This window comes from Cygnus olor, chromosome 14, assembly GCF_009769625.2.
Source record: "Cygnus olor isolate bCygOlo1 chromosome 14, bCygOlo1.pri.v2, whole genome shotgun sequence".
In the NCBI taxonomy this organism is placed as follows: Eukaryota; Metazoa; Chordata; class Aves; order Anseriformes; family Anatidae; genus Cygnus; species Cygnus olor.
The window spans coordinates 3,912,526-3,926,996 of NC_049182.1; the positions used below are offsets into that span (position 1 = coordinate 3,912,526).

General features: G+C 44.2%; 1 long non-coding RNA gene across 1 annotated transcript; it reads left to right on the forward strand.

Moving 5' to 3' along the window:
- Positions 1-2,566: 2,566 nt before the first annotated feature.
- LOC121078141 lies at positions 2,567-12,021 on the forward strand. Its single transcript, XR_005824459.1, has 4 exons — positions 2,567-2,730; positions 3,261-3,585; positions 4,024-4,071; positions 10,086-12,021. It is a non-coding gene; the product is annotated as an uncharacterized LOC121078141 (long non-coding RNA).
- The last annotated feature ends 2,450 nt before the right edge of the window (positions 12,022-14,471 follow it).

The following is a 14,471-nucleotide window of genomic DNA, read 5'->3' on the forward strand; positions in this document are numbered from 1 at the left end:
CCACACTTTGTGTTGAGAGAACTTAATATAAAATAAATAAGTGGCATGTAATAAATAAATCCTCTCTGAACTTGCAGGAGCTTCAGCATCTTCCATGCCAGCAGAGACAGACGGGGACGTCCTTTGCTGTTCTAAGTGAGGAATAATATGGAGCTCCTCGACCGGGAGGTATCACTGTGGCATGGGGGTGGGGGGACGAGAACCAGACCCCTCCTGCTCTTGCTGCTCCTGGCTTCCCAGGACCAGCTGCGAGGTGTGAGGAGGGTGCCAGAGGAGGGGGTGTGGTGGCTGGGGAACCTCTTCTTTGCACCGCCCAGGGCCAACTTCACCCAGAGGTGCTCAAGGAAATAGTTCATCCATCATACAGCTGGCCCAGGGAAAAAAAAAAACAGGAGTGATATGAAAAAAAAAAAAAAAAAAAAAAGAAAAGATTTTAAAAGGATCCTGTCACTGGGTCATAGTTCAAACCATGGTCTGCCACTAGAGTTCATTTGTCACTAGTGGTCAGATTCTTCTTGCCTTACTCCACAAACGTGTGCACTGATTTCACCAAGGTTACTTGCTCTCTTGTGTGCAAACTGTTGTAATTAAAGGGGAGAAGACCATATCCTAATCCCTAAAAGACCGCTTTGTCTTTCCCTAAAATTATGATGACTGATAAGAGAAAAAAGAATATATAAATTGTGTCATAAAGCTTGGGCTTAGCTAGAAGACTTGAGAGTTAAATTGTGTGTGTGTGTGTGTGTAAATGCCTCTCAAAATGCTGCACATCCACTTATCCCCTTTTTGGATATGCAATTTTCATTCTATTGATTTTTTTGACATATGGTTATGTAAAGCATGTAATAGCAAACTCTACCCATTTACACCTTCCAGAAGGCAGTAACTTCAGGAGTTAATGCAAGATTATTTTTAGTATGTATTCAAGTTTATTCATGCTGAAAGGTAGTAGTTATCTTTTGTAATTTTAGAGTAGTTATTTGAATAAAAACATGAGTGTAGTTCCATTTTAACTGCCATGTGACATTTGGGAGCTGGGTAAAACTTCTCCCAGGATGCCAAAATCTCAGATATTTTTCTTCTGCATCTCAGCAGTGCACACAATACCTGTGTATGTGTTGGGACCTATGTCTATAAACACATAAAATATGAGTAATCTTGTATACACTGAGAGAATATTATACCATAAACAAGGAAAGTATCTCTAGGCCAGAAGGAAGTGGTTTTCAATGTTTGTTTGTTTTTTTTTTTTCTGTTCTGTTTTGTTTTTGTTGAAATTCAGCTATGCTTTTGCATCCAAATTCCATATTAAGCTATCACCAGAGGAGTTATTAGATAACAATCTGTGGGTCCTCAGCTGAGTGTTCTCCCTAGAGCTGGGTAAATATTTCTGTTAGCCAAGTAACTGAACCCTTTTTCAGTTCATAGGCTGTATGAGAAGAGGTTGCAAGTTTCTCATGTTTTGGGGTCACTGTTCAGCTAAGTCTTACGTTGTTGTTGTTGCTTTCTAATGGAATAACTAAAAACAAAGAGTCTGCAAAATGAGTGTGTAATTTTTGGGGAAGGAGCTTGGTTGTTTGTCCAAGAAGGCACGTAGGGATTTGGCTAGGACAGACTACACAGAGGCACCAGCAAAAGGTCAACAAAATGTATTTTGCAAAATTTTCTTTGTTCCAAGTTTGATTTACAAGAACTTGAATATAAGCCTCTTATTTGGAGATAACTGTGGGTCTGACACTAGAAGAAGCTATGCTGTAAAAATAATAAATGAGTCATGATGATAATAAGGCTATAGTTATGCAATAACAAGTTATCCTTATTTCCTTTGCAGGCACTGCACAATTGCACATTTTGATATTCAGGATAATCTGGGTTGCTCCTATTCCTGGGCCTGTATTCATACCTCTGTGTAATACTGTCTTGCAGAAGAATTTTGCAGAATAATGACTTTCACAGTCTCTTTCACAAACAAACATATCATAAAAGTATTTGTTCTACTGGGTCATTGACAGCATTGTTCAAAGAGGCATTTTATGACATTTCTTCTTCTAATCTATATTTCTATTCAGGGTGTTTTGAAAGCATTTTCTAGCTTGTGAGTCCTAATGAACCAACCATGTATATGTTTGTGTTTCCTCAACAATAAACTCTTCTAACTCCCAAGCGATGTTTGGCAGCTGGAATCGCATGGCTGCTGTGGATCAATGGAAGGCAGAGTCAGAGCAGTTCCTCTTGTCATGACCAAGTCACAGGAATAAGAAAGTGTGTCGGGTGACCACAGTATGTATTTGAAAAATGTCAAAAAATTTTGGAAAAACTGTTTATGTAAACAAAGGAACCATTTTATGCACGTAGCTCCTGGAGAACACGTGGGATCTGCCACGTTTTCCTTACCTTCATTTTAGTGCTGTTATTTGGATTGTAGTTAATGTACTTAACACCAAGCAGGTTACTTGTTTTCTATTTATCATTTATTATTGCTGAATTCCTCATCTTCAGGTTCTTTTTGAGAAATTGGGGGCTTTCTTACTAAAAGGCTAAAATCAGAGACAGGAGTCAGCTCAGGTAACATACGGTGGATTTCTTGCTTTGGTTTGGTGTTTTGATAACCAAATTCTTTTCCCCACATTTCTACTGATGCAAGAGTCTGTGTGAACTGTCCCAGAGCTGCCTCAAGCATGGACCCTCCAGGATGTCCCATCTCCTGTCCCCTCCCGACTCCTGCTTCAGGTAAGCTATGTGCGGTGTTGTACAGAGCCTCTGTCTAACCCTTATTAAAAGCATTTATCATAAAGCTCATGAGATGCTAGACTGGATTCTTTGCTACCCTCTCTAACACCGTCCTGACCTATGGGTCATTTGGAGTGTGTACAGTTGGGCAGCAACATACCTGAAGGGTTCAGTATGCAGCCCTCGAATTGCAGTGGAGAGTTAGTGAGAACATTTGGAAAAGTAGAGAAAATACTTCTGTACACAGCTGTTTCATCCCTGCTGCAAAGTCAGAACAAGTAATCCCCTGGCTGTGCAAAGAAATGAGGCCATATTTCTTCAGCTCCTTTGGAAATACCCGCAGGTACGGTGGGACCCTCAAGCTGGATAATTCTCTGCCTCTCTTGACGTGAAAACAAAGTTACTTTGTACTGTGCTGTTCTTCCTCAGGAAGGTGTCTCTGCCATCCTTCCTGCCCCTTTTGCTGTTCAAAGATCTTTTTTAATCCTCAGACAGAAAGCTCATTAACCATAAATGTCCATCTGTTTCAGTCTCTGCAACTGGTCCACCCTCACCACAAGGGTTTGTATGCATGAAGAGCCAGAGAAGCACCCCAGTTATCCAGCTAGCTCCAGTTTTGGTCCCTCCTGCCCCTGAGGGCATCTCAGCTCCCACTCATCCACCTCCTCCTGCGTACTGCCTTGCCCCTCGCTGAAAGTCCCACAGGACCTGCAATGCACTTTGACTTCTCCAGCAGGAAAGACATAGCTAAGCAGCTACCAAAGCATTATTTATTTACCCCTGGGCACTGATGACCTGCAAATGAGGAATGAGCCTGGGGGCATGCTGCCTGCCCTTCCCTCCACCCCCAGGAAGGTGAGTCCAGAATATCCCCTCAATACCTGTGCCCATGTAGGTCACCCCGGTAGCCTCACCTCCTTGCTTCCCCAAGCATCTCTAGTGCTTAGGATGCACTAGACCTAGTGCAGGACCTAAGAAGGGCTAGGCATCTGTTGGCATTTTTTTCACTGTCCTTGAGAACTCAGTTCCTCAATCCATTTCCCTGGAGACTCATTTCCCTGGAGATACTGCTGGTCTCTATATTCAGTTTTTCTGCATTTATGAAGCAGAGTTTTGAGAGGAATTACCTGAATCTGGAGAAACACTACCGTGAATCAGACACATTAGCTCCCTGATGCTTTATTCTTTTCTGCTTCTCTTAAATAGTTTTTTTTTGGTGGGAAGGGACGTGGTTAGAGAGATACAAAAATTAAGTATCAGAGCTTCCCTGACTATCTTCATGTTTTCATCCAGGCGGTGGGATGCAAGCCCAGGGCAATCCGCAGGACCTGCTGGCGACAGGTAGGTGATGGCTCTTGGGCTTTGGAGAGCTACTTTAAATGCTTTGTGTTTGAGATTCAAGAAAAGAAGAGAACAACTCAACTTGTACTTTTGCAGCAGATATGATAGGAAGCTCTTGGCAGCGCTGCCAGGATGTTTCTAAGCTGCCTTTTAAGCTTCATGAGAAATAAATTGGTATAACTTGTTTGCAAATTAACATATGGTGGTTATACGTGTATGAAAGGTCTTTGTCAGTCTCAGCCCATTTACAACTAGTGAGCAAATAATTTAATTACTGGGAAGCATTGCCACTAAGTGCATGCACAGACTGTTAGCTGCAGCCTTATTCCGGGTTCTGGCAGCTCTGTAGAGCCCAGCTTGGGCTGATGCAGAGGGCTTCTCATCGCAGAGACCTGAAAGCAGCAAAGCTGCTCTGGTTTAATCCATTGCAGGTGCTGATTTTTAATTCCTCTCTAAAGCACCAGGCCACCTCAGAAGTTTTAAGGAGAATAGTGCTGATCACATTATTCCCATTTCTCTCTGGTAAACTAACAAAAAGGGGGAAAGAAAGCAGCTCATGGTTTTCCTTTATCTCTGTAGCTGGCTTTATTTAGGCAATCCATCAAGATATATCTCACCGGCAATATTATTTAAGCTGAAATGGGAGACTCACTATTAGTCTTGAAAATTTGTAAGATAAACAGTTTTTGACATTTAATTTGTAGTGGCCAATGGAGAAATAAATTACTGAGTAAACATTGTGCAGAAAATATTTAAGCACAGGATAAATCAGTGATCTTTGTATGGGATCCTATACCAGGACCATATATTTTGCGTGTTCTGTTTATCTTTGCATTGGGTAAGACAAAGTGTGCAGTTTGTATTGTTTGCTTAGGGAATAATTTAAACATAGCTAAAGATGGAGCATCTGTCGAATGCCACTTTGGTCAGTAAACATTATAAGATGTATTTTTATTAAACATACCCCAACCCTCTCCCTTTATGTCCCCGCTGCTGAGAACTGTAGGCTCATGAATTACCATCAGCAGAAGACACCAGGCTTATCTGCACAGGAAGAAACGGGCGCTTTGTTTCAGAGCTATGCATGCATCTACACGACTTGCAATGCAAAGGAAAGAAATGAGGGATAGATCTAAAGCAGTTTGACTCCAGAATAAAATAATGAATGTCAAATAAGTGAATGCCTGAGGTAGCACACTCCAAAAGAAAGTAGAAGCAGGATTGGGCTCATGGATAATAGGTTTTCCGTTGGCGTCCCCAGGCCCACTGTTTCGCTGGGTTGATGTCAGTAAAGCAATGATGTTAGTGCAAGAAGGGCTCACACTTCTCCTCTGAAATCCAGGAGGGGTATGTGCAAACAGAGGCCATACAGGAGAAGATGTTCCCCAAGGGGGAATGCTGGGAAGAAACTCAGGAAGCACAGGGGGGTCTGGTATAGAAGGCAACTCTCTGGCTCTTGGGACTTTGCCCTCCAGCCCTGCTCTGGCCTCCAGCACTGGTCGTTATTGTGCCTGCAGCATCCTGCCTTCAGTATCTGGGGTGAATCACACATTGTGGTTATGAAGTTAAAAATCTCTTCTTTGACATCGAATAACTGTTAGGAAATTTTGTTTTAAAATAGGTAAGCCTGGTAGAGGTGAAGGTACTGATTCTGATTTTTTTTTTTTTTTTTCTGTTAGAAAACCACACTCATGGAAGTGTTATCCAAGTGCACATGTGGAATAAGCTGTGGAGAAGCTTTTCCTGCTCCTTTGCCTCCATTTATTTGTCTGGTGTGGACTGCAGCTCTCATCTGCTTCAGATCAAGCCTGCAGTGATGAGGTCCTGGGGTTAGCTGGGGCTTCTGCCTACGGCTACCATGAAAATTATAGATCGAATGAAAAAAACAGTCAAAAGATATTTTCACACACAGCAGAGCTATTTTGATTATTTCTAGTGATCCATGTGGAACTCTCAAGATTGAGTACCAATTAATTAATTACATTCTTTATTTTATCTAATGGGAACCATGGTACAAACAACGGAGATGCGGCTGGGATTGAGCAGCCCTTGCTGGAAACCAAATACGGAGCAGCAGATGCTAGAGATTTTTCTGAGAGATTGGATTTGATTAACTCTTACGTTGTGAGTGCTGTAAATTTGGGAACTGGGTGGGCCAGGCTGAAAGAGAGAGGTGGCAGATGGGATGAGGGGAAGATGATTAATAGAAATATAAGCAAGCAGCTTTGTATTAGCTTCTGCTGCTTGTTTTCAAATGTGCGGACTGAAGATGGAAGTAGAGGGAGGTGGCACAGATGGGAAGAGGGCTGAGAACTATGGGAGTTAAAACCTGAGACAAAGGATAAGCAAAAGGGACGTGAAAGTCCTCAGCCTCTTCGCTGGTGGGTCCGGGGGCGGACAGGTCTGTGGCAGAGGCATCAGTTGTGAGGTGCAGGGCAGATCAAAGCTGCCTTCTCTTTTCGTGTTTTGGTCTAGAAAGAGTATTTCAAATGGAGCCTGAGTAGCTGCTAATGAGAGCCAAGGAAGAGTTGGCAGTGGTGTGATATGAAAAGATATATATATAATTTCTTTAGCAGTGGAGGAAGCAGAAGGGATGTTGGCAGGGACACCTCTGCTCTGGGGGCCTGTCTGCCTCTCTGCATTCCCACACCACATGTTGGCATTTAGAGGCAGGGACTGACCACATGGCTTACAAATCTGGGCATTGAAGCAGCAAGAGAAATGATAACAAAAAAGGGATAAACAGGAGCATAGGACTCAAGCATGCTCCCTGGAGCAGGCTGAGAACAAGGGGCAAGAAAGAGGAGCTGTAGAAAAGTGTTAAATAGGCACCGAGACAGGCATAATGATAGAGACAACCTTTTAGATCCGTAAGAAACCGTGAGGACAAGACTGTTCAATAAAGAGCTTACAATAGGGAACCACAGGGACAGCGTGCACCAAATGACATCATTTACCTCTCCGCTTGTTATCACTCATTATGCCATATTATGCTGGAGATCCTATTATATGCTTCTTAACTGCAAATCTGGCCCCTGCTGTGTCAGGCACAGCACAGGAAAAAACACACCATTCTTTGCCTCAAGGAGTTCTGGATGGGAAGGAAGGAGTATTTCTATGAAAAATTGCATTGTCAGTTCTGTGTTGGAGCCTGTGGAAGATAATGACAGGTGGACAGCGTGTCTCTGAGCGCAGTTTTGTAACCAGGCAAATTATACATATAAAGTAGAAATGACCATAGGCTGAGTAGATCACAGAGAAAACCTTGGGAGATAGATGTAGTGGTTTCAATTTGTCAAGGTGGAAACATTCATTTTAGTGGTAAAGACAGGCTGGAGGAGATTACATTTGATCTTAGATTTTAGTGAGCAACAAATCTTCACCCATTGTAACCCAAAGAACCAAACCCTACGTCATTACGTGGTCTGCATGGCTTTCACTTGAAACCCTACAAGACTTGGTGACCATTTTTACTTTGATCCAGTGGCTTTTTCCAGTGTAGAACCCAAAAATTCAGCATGTGATGAACCCCAGAAAAGGGAAAGACTCTGCAAAGATGGGTTCCTCGTAGCAGGGAACCAGGAAGGACCCATTTATTGTAACAGGGTAAGCGGCCAATGCCCCTGGTCTCATACTTCAGTAAAGAACAGCAAAAGTGCAAGAAACTAGCCACAGAGAGGATAAACTGAATTTAGAATAAATAAGAGAGATTTGTTTGCAGTCCTTGGTAGGAGACTGCTTGAAGACATGTACCTGGCTTAAGCAGAAATTGTTTGGTTTGACTGGCAGGGAGCCTCATTTCTATTTGGTAACAGGGATGCAGTTGATAACAAGAAAGTGAATTCTCTGTGAAGGAATGATTGTGTCCTGGTTTCAGTTAGGACAGAGTTAATTTTCCTCCTAGTAGCTGGCAGGGTGCTATGTTTTGGATTAGAATGAGAAGAGCGCTGATAACATGCTGATGTTTTAATTGTTGTAGAGCAGCGCTTACACCAAGCCAAGGACTTTTCAGCCTCTCTCTGTCCTGCTAGCGAGCAGGCTAGGGATGCAGCAGGAGCTGGGAGGGGACAGACCCAGGACAGCTGACCCAAACTGGCCAAAGGGGTATTCCATACCATCTGACGTCATGCTGAACAATATATAGGGGTGGCTAGCCGGGGTGGAGGGGGGGCCGGCTGCTCGGGGATAGGCTGGGCATCGGTCAACGGGTGGTGAGCAATTGCATTGTGCATCACTTATTTCGTACACATTATTACTATTAATACTATTATTATTATTATTATTGTTGTTATTCTTTTCCCTGTCTTAATAAACTGTCTTTATCTCAACTCACAGACTTCACTTTCCTGTTTCTCTCCCCCATCCCGGAGAGGGAGGGGGGAGGGTGAGCGAACGGCTGTGTGGTGTTTGGCTGCCAGCCGGGCTAAACCACAACAGATTGCTACCAGAAGCTGGCTTGTAGCTTCAGAAAGATGCATCCCAAGCAACTCTGTAAAGCACAAAATTCTCCTGAGACCCAAGAGCGAGGAAGTTTCTGCTAAATCCATCTGCCGCGGTACAAGGGGTTTGACCACTCTTTGCAAGAATGGCAGGTTTAAGCTCAGCAAATGTCAGGGTATAAATTAAACTACACAGAGCTTTGCCACGCTTCTCCCAGTGTTTAATTCATACATTTAATTGAACAAATTCAACAACACATTGCAGCACAGGGCTGTGCTACCCTGTGCCCTGTCCCCGTGGCCACCCAGAGCCTCCGGGAGGAGAATCCAAACCCTAGGCTCTGCCATCAGTATGCAGAGCTATATGTTGGAGTCAGCCACTGAACATGTGTGAAAACAGCACAAATAGTTCAGAATAAAGGACTCAGATGGGAAATTCATGTCAGATCCATAGGGCCTGGGGCCAAAGAAAATGCTCGCTCAGGAGCTGGAGGCTCAGGCCAGACCGAAACCCAGTGCCTAGCTCTGTCATAAGGAAATCTCTCTGACTCAGTTTCGTCAATTTACTCTGGGTTAATTGGTTTTATTTTGGAGAATGGGCCTTATTTTATAGAACTTTCCCCCTTATTTTATTTCCATAAAGTCCCCACCAGCTGGAGAAGGTTCCTTCTTTGTTCCATTACATTTAACAACAGAAGAGAATTTTCCTTTTTCAATTTACAGATTAACCATTATAGTTAGTAAAAAATACTGTCCAGCAGGGTTAAGTCATTCCACTTAGATGGATTTGACTTTTCTGTGCCAATTATTAATTTCCATGAATTTAAAAATATGTTTTATGCTGATAAAGGTTCTTAAAGACTTTCCTCTAAAACTGTATTAAAGAATGTAGCGCTTACCTGAGTCCTTTGGAATACCTAATGTGCTATGGCTTTTCCTATAAATATTCACCAGTTCATTATTGTCACTAAATTTTAAAAGTGGGTAGGTATTGATTATTTTACCTGTTACAAGATAAAAGTCTTAGGTACTTGCATGCAGTCTGAACAAGCTCATGAAGTAATCTGCAGCTTTCAGGCTGGCCCAGTGAGCAATTATTTTTCCAGGTTTCCTACCTTTGGTTTCTTCTTCATGAGTCTTTTTTTTTTTTATTATTATTTTTTTTTATGTTGGAAATTATTCGCTGCCTGTAAAAGGTAATTGATTGACAGGGTTGAGACAGAAGCCCCTCTTCCCCCAAGTCCAGAAGGGTTTTAACTACAGGGAAGTTTTAAAAGCGTCACATTTGGGGCTGACATGGCTCCTGGAAGCTGGGTGCAGGTCAAGCAAATCCGTCTTCTGCGGGATGGACCAAACGCAATGGCTCTGTGTGATGGAGCAACCTCTTGCCCAAATTGCCCAAATTGTCCTTGTTTATCATCACCTCTGACTCCTCTCCTAAAAAACCTGCTGCCTTGGGGTGACAAAATGCTGGTGCCACAGGCTGAGAAACACTTGGAGGTGTTTGTCCACACGAGTTGCATATGACTTAAATGATCTGTCTGCTAATTGATTCCCTGTTATTATCTCTCACAGGCCCAATAGCAATAAAGAACACAACTGACGAGCTGTCAGTCTGGCATGTTTTGGGCACCTTGGAGCAGATGTAGCACGCTCAGCTGTTAATGACACAGTTGTCAGCTGAAGGACACCACATGCAAGGCACTGTTGACATGCAATCAATTGGCTCTGGGGCAGGTTTGTTTACTGCTTTGCTTTTCCCTGACATTTTTTCACACAGAAAGCGTCCAAGGTCTCACATTCTATTCAGCCTATAAAATAATCTTTCTGTGAGACAAAACACCCCAATATAGTACGTGGTCTTCTCACTTCAGCCATTGCTTGGGAGATCCTGGATGTGACATCCAGTTCATCCTGAAATTTCAGAGTGGAGCATCCCCCTTATTTCTGAACATTGGAAATGAGTTTGCTAACTGGGGAAAAACAAAAGTCTATCACCATGGGGAATATTTTAAGAAATCAGAAAAGCGACATTCTCTATGACAAATGACACTTAGCAATGGTAAAATAATGTTTAGTAGTGGCAGAGGTTACTTGCTGCTGGTGTTGCAGAAGTCTGGAATGTCAAAGGACTAGAAAAGCTTGATCTGTGTTTTCAGCTTCACAAAGGAAAAAGAAGAAAAAGTAAAACGTGATTCATTACTTAAAATAAGATAGTGGGTAGGAAGTGAGGGAGGATGACTCGCCTGCCTTTAAATGGAAATATGTCCAAAGACCCATCTGGCATGTCTGAAGGAGCAGGCAGAGCCGATACTGCTGAGTTGCTGCTTTGTGCATTCATTGCCACAGCAGCACCTTTGCTCCTCTCCGAAACTGCCTGGGTGTCGCTGAGCTCAGGCCAACTGGGTTGGGCTGAACTGGGAGAAATTAATCTTACTGGGGACCAAGAGGACTTTAATGCAATGCTCGTGGTGCTGAGAATTCACATCCTGGCGGTGTGCTCTGACGTCTCAGTGGAGACAAGCCCTGGGGATCCGACTTTGATTACCTGCAGCAGGCATCTCCAGACTTCCCCACCAAGGTGCTGACTTGGGCTGGTGCATTAACCCAGCACAGCCGCGGGCAGCAGACATCAGATCAGCTCCAGGTGCTTGACCAGCTCCTGGGGAACTGCGCAGCCTGCTATGAAACCATGCTGGAGGAGACTGGAATGGCAGCTTTGGCTCATGATGGATGATCCCTAATTTATTTCCACTGTAAAAGGTTTTGAAGACAAGGTTACCCTATAAATAATGTTTAAATTGTAATTTTGTTAAATACCCTTCTCCTGCAGGAATAAATAAATTGCTTTCTGCTTTCATTATACCAGGGAGTCAGCAACATATCCTCAGGTCCAATACTGTCATTTATTTTATATAATATATCTGTGTTTCTGTTTTTTGTGTGTATGCCTGTGTGTTTACCAGAAGAAGGATAATTCATTGAGTGGTGCCTGCTCCAGCTGTGACAGGTCTCTCACAGGCCTGCCACAGCCAAGGACACCCGTCACAGCCATACCCCTTCAAGGTGGCATGTAGCACTATCCCTGTGGGACAGCATGTTGCATTCACATCAACATGCCATCACAGCATTTGCTTTTAAAGGATTAACTTGTAACAGATAATTGGCACTTGGTGCCATCGTATTGATTGTGAGAAAAGCCTGCAGTGACAAATCTGCGTACATTTTACAATACTTATTGCACTACAGGCCCGTGTTCTCCTTCTGTAGCCACGCTACTCAGATGTAACTTCTGAACAACCAACAAAATAATACCTGCTATTGCGTGGCAGTGGGAATTTAGAAATGAGCCTGTCTCAGCCCCTGGGGATCTCAGCCAACAAAAGGCTGGCTGATGTCTCAGATCCAGCCTTCATCTCTTAAACAAGGAGAAATATTAATCCAGGAGACAGTGCGTTTGTCATTTTAAAGAAACTTAGTGAGGAAAAAAAAAAAAAGAAAAAAAAAAAAGGAGGTATCTGTTTAAGTCTGCCTTCACCAATTCAGTAGACTGGTTAGTAAACCTCCTTGGAGCAGGTTTGCTGCAGCGTGCTGTGAGCTTGCCGCAGCCCTAAGAAAGGTGGCGTCACCTGCTTGACGCGCCGGTGTGCTGCAAACAGCGTCTGGAAGAGCTGCTCCCAGGGGGATCGCTTGGGGGTGTTTTGTCCAGGATGGCTGCCCGGGGTGATGCAGCACGGCCTTAGTGACGGACCCCAAAGCAGCCTGGCTTGTTGGCTGGGTGCCTCCCAGAGCAAGACGGGACCCAGTGCCTGGGATGGGTTGGCCCCGCTACCAGAGTTCACCCAGCACCTCCAAGCTCAGGGCCGTGCCCAGCTTGAAAACCCGTGGGGTTTTGGCATTGTCTCCTCTTGAATCAGACAGGATCAATGAATATTGTTTCCTTCCATCCCCTCAAACATAGAGGCACTGATGGATATCTCCTGAGGAACATCAGGAACCTGCATTAACCATCCCTCCGTGCCTCTCCTGGAAGCCCATCCACTGCCGGAAGGATACAAAGGTGGAGGTAACATACCATGGGGAGGCTAAGAGTGAGACACCCCAGGTCCCCCCCAGCCATTAGATTATTATATCAGTGTATTTGTCCAGCCAGGAGGAAAATGTAGTGTGTTAATATTTACAGGAGTTAGCTGGATAATCAGTGTAAGAGCTGACATCCAAATTTAGCCAAAAAAATGCCCTCCTGGACAATCTGAAAACCATCGTAGGAAAACCAAGGAATTACTGGCATTAACAGAAGATGCAAAAATGAAACAAGTGGATTGTCCTGCAAAGTCTTTGGGGCTTAGAAATGCATTCCTGCCTCTCCAGAGTGCCGCTGCAGATGAGAGAGACCTGCTGAGGAGCAAAGAGCAGAAGTTTTGGTTCAGCTGGTCCTTAAGTGCTAGATTAGAAGCTGGAAAATCACAGGTTGCAGAAGCACACTGCCTTAGCCTTACCTACAGATGTGCTGCTGTAATTACAGGTGCTGTTTAAGTGCAGAACCAAGTCTATGTGCCTTTTTTTTTTCTCTGTTGGAATTAATGAACGAATCCAGCAGCCTCATTGACTGAGCAAATCAGCAGTCAGCTAAGTGCATCCTGTCAGCAGAAGGTAATTTTAATGATGGGCCAGTGGCCTCTCTAATTAAAAGAAACTTTCATTATTTTGAGGGGAGGATTCTTTCCTAGAAGGAAAACACTGTTTGGAAAGGATTTCGGAGCAGATTGCCTTCCATGGCCTGGTCTGTGCTTGAGGCTGACACGAGGAGGAACAGGGAGGGGGAGAGAGCAGAATAAAGGCTGAGGAGGAACAGAAAGTGTTGAAAAGCTCAGATTAGTCTCAATGCTGGAAAAGAAACAAATCAATGTCAGGAATTAGAGAGAGAACAGACAGTGGGGAGAGAACAGAAAGAGGAGCAGAACAAAACCAAAGACAGACAAAGCATGACTGATTGGAAGGGAGGGTGGCAAAAGACAGCTGAGTGACTGCTAGGGCTACTGACGTAGGTATAAACCTGGAGACATGGGCGGTTCTCAGGAACTTGGACACATGGGGGTTTCTTAGGACAGGCTGCAGAAGAACCTGGTGATAGTGGCGTTGGTGGGGCTGTTGCTTTTTGGGGCGGGACAGGGAGATGACCCCTGGAGCATCCCATGGCCCCCACTGTCGGCCTTTATCCCACAGAAGCATTCAGCTCTGAGGGACCATGAGAAGGGACCCCATGGTAAGATGACCTTCCTGCTGCCTTGCCAGTCAACCCAGGAGGTGGCCAGCTGAGGGCCAGGCTTGGAGACTTCTGCTTGGTCAGCAAACTGGCCGACACCATGCACGTGGTGACCACACGCAGGGCCCAGGGCAACGTCTGCTGCTCTTGTCCTGCTGTGTTTGTTCAGCAGCAGATATCAGGATTTCAGCAGATATCAGCAGACATCTGTCCTCCAGAAACTGGGAGGAACTCCCCAGTTCTTCCATGGTAAAATAGCTGTCCATAAAACATTGGGGAACATCAGGGCAGGGTACTGAACCTCAGACCTGCACCCATCGGGAGCTTTCTCTGCAGAGCAGAGGAGTTTTGTGATGGCTGTTTTTCCTACGGGGACCTTCTGCCTTCTCCCATCACCTTAGGAGGTACAAGCCCCCATTTATCCATAGTTTTTTTCTCTCAGTTTAGTTCCCAGCAGAATAAAGAGTGGCTGCTCTTTTCTAGGAGGTGTCAGGCAGATTTGAGGGTGGAGGGAGGAAAATGTACCAGCCTGTCACACCTTCTCTGTAGAGAGAAAAAGAAAGAAACTCAGTAAAATCACAGATTTTCTTAGTGCTTGATGCTCCACCTATAGAAATCAGAGGAAAATCTTCCCTTCGGACCGGTTAAAGTGCTGGTATCATCAGTTTGGGTGTGATAATGTCCAATTCCCTTCC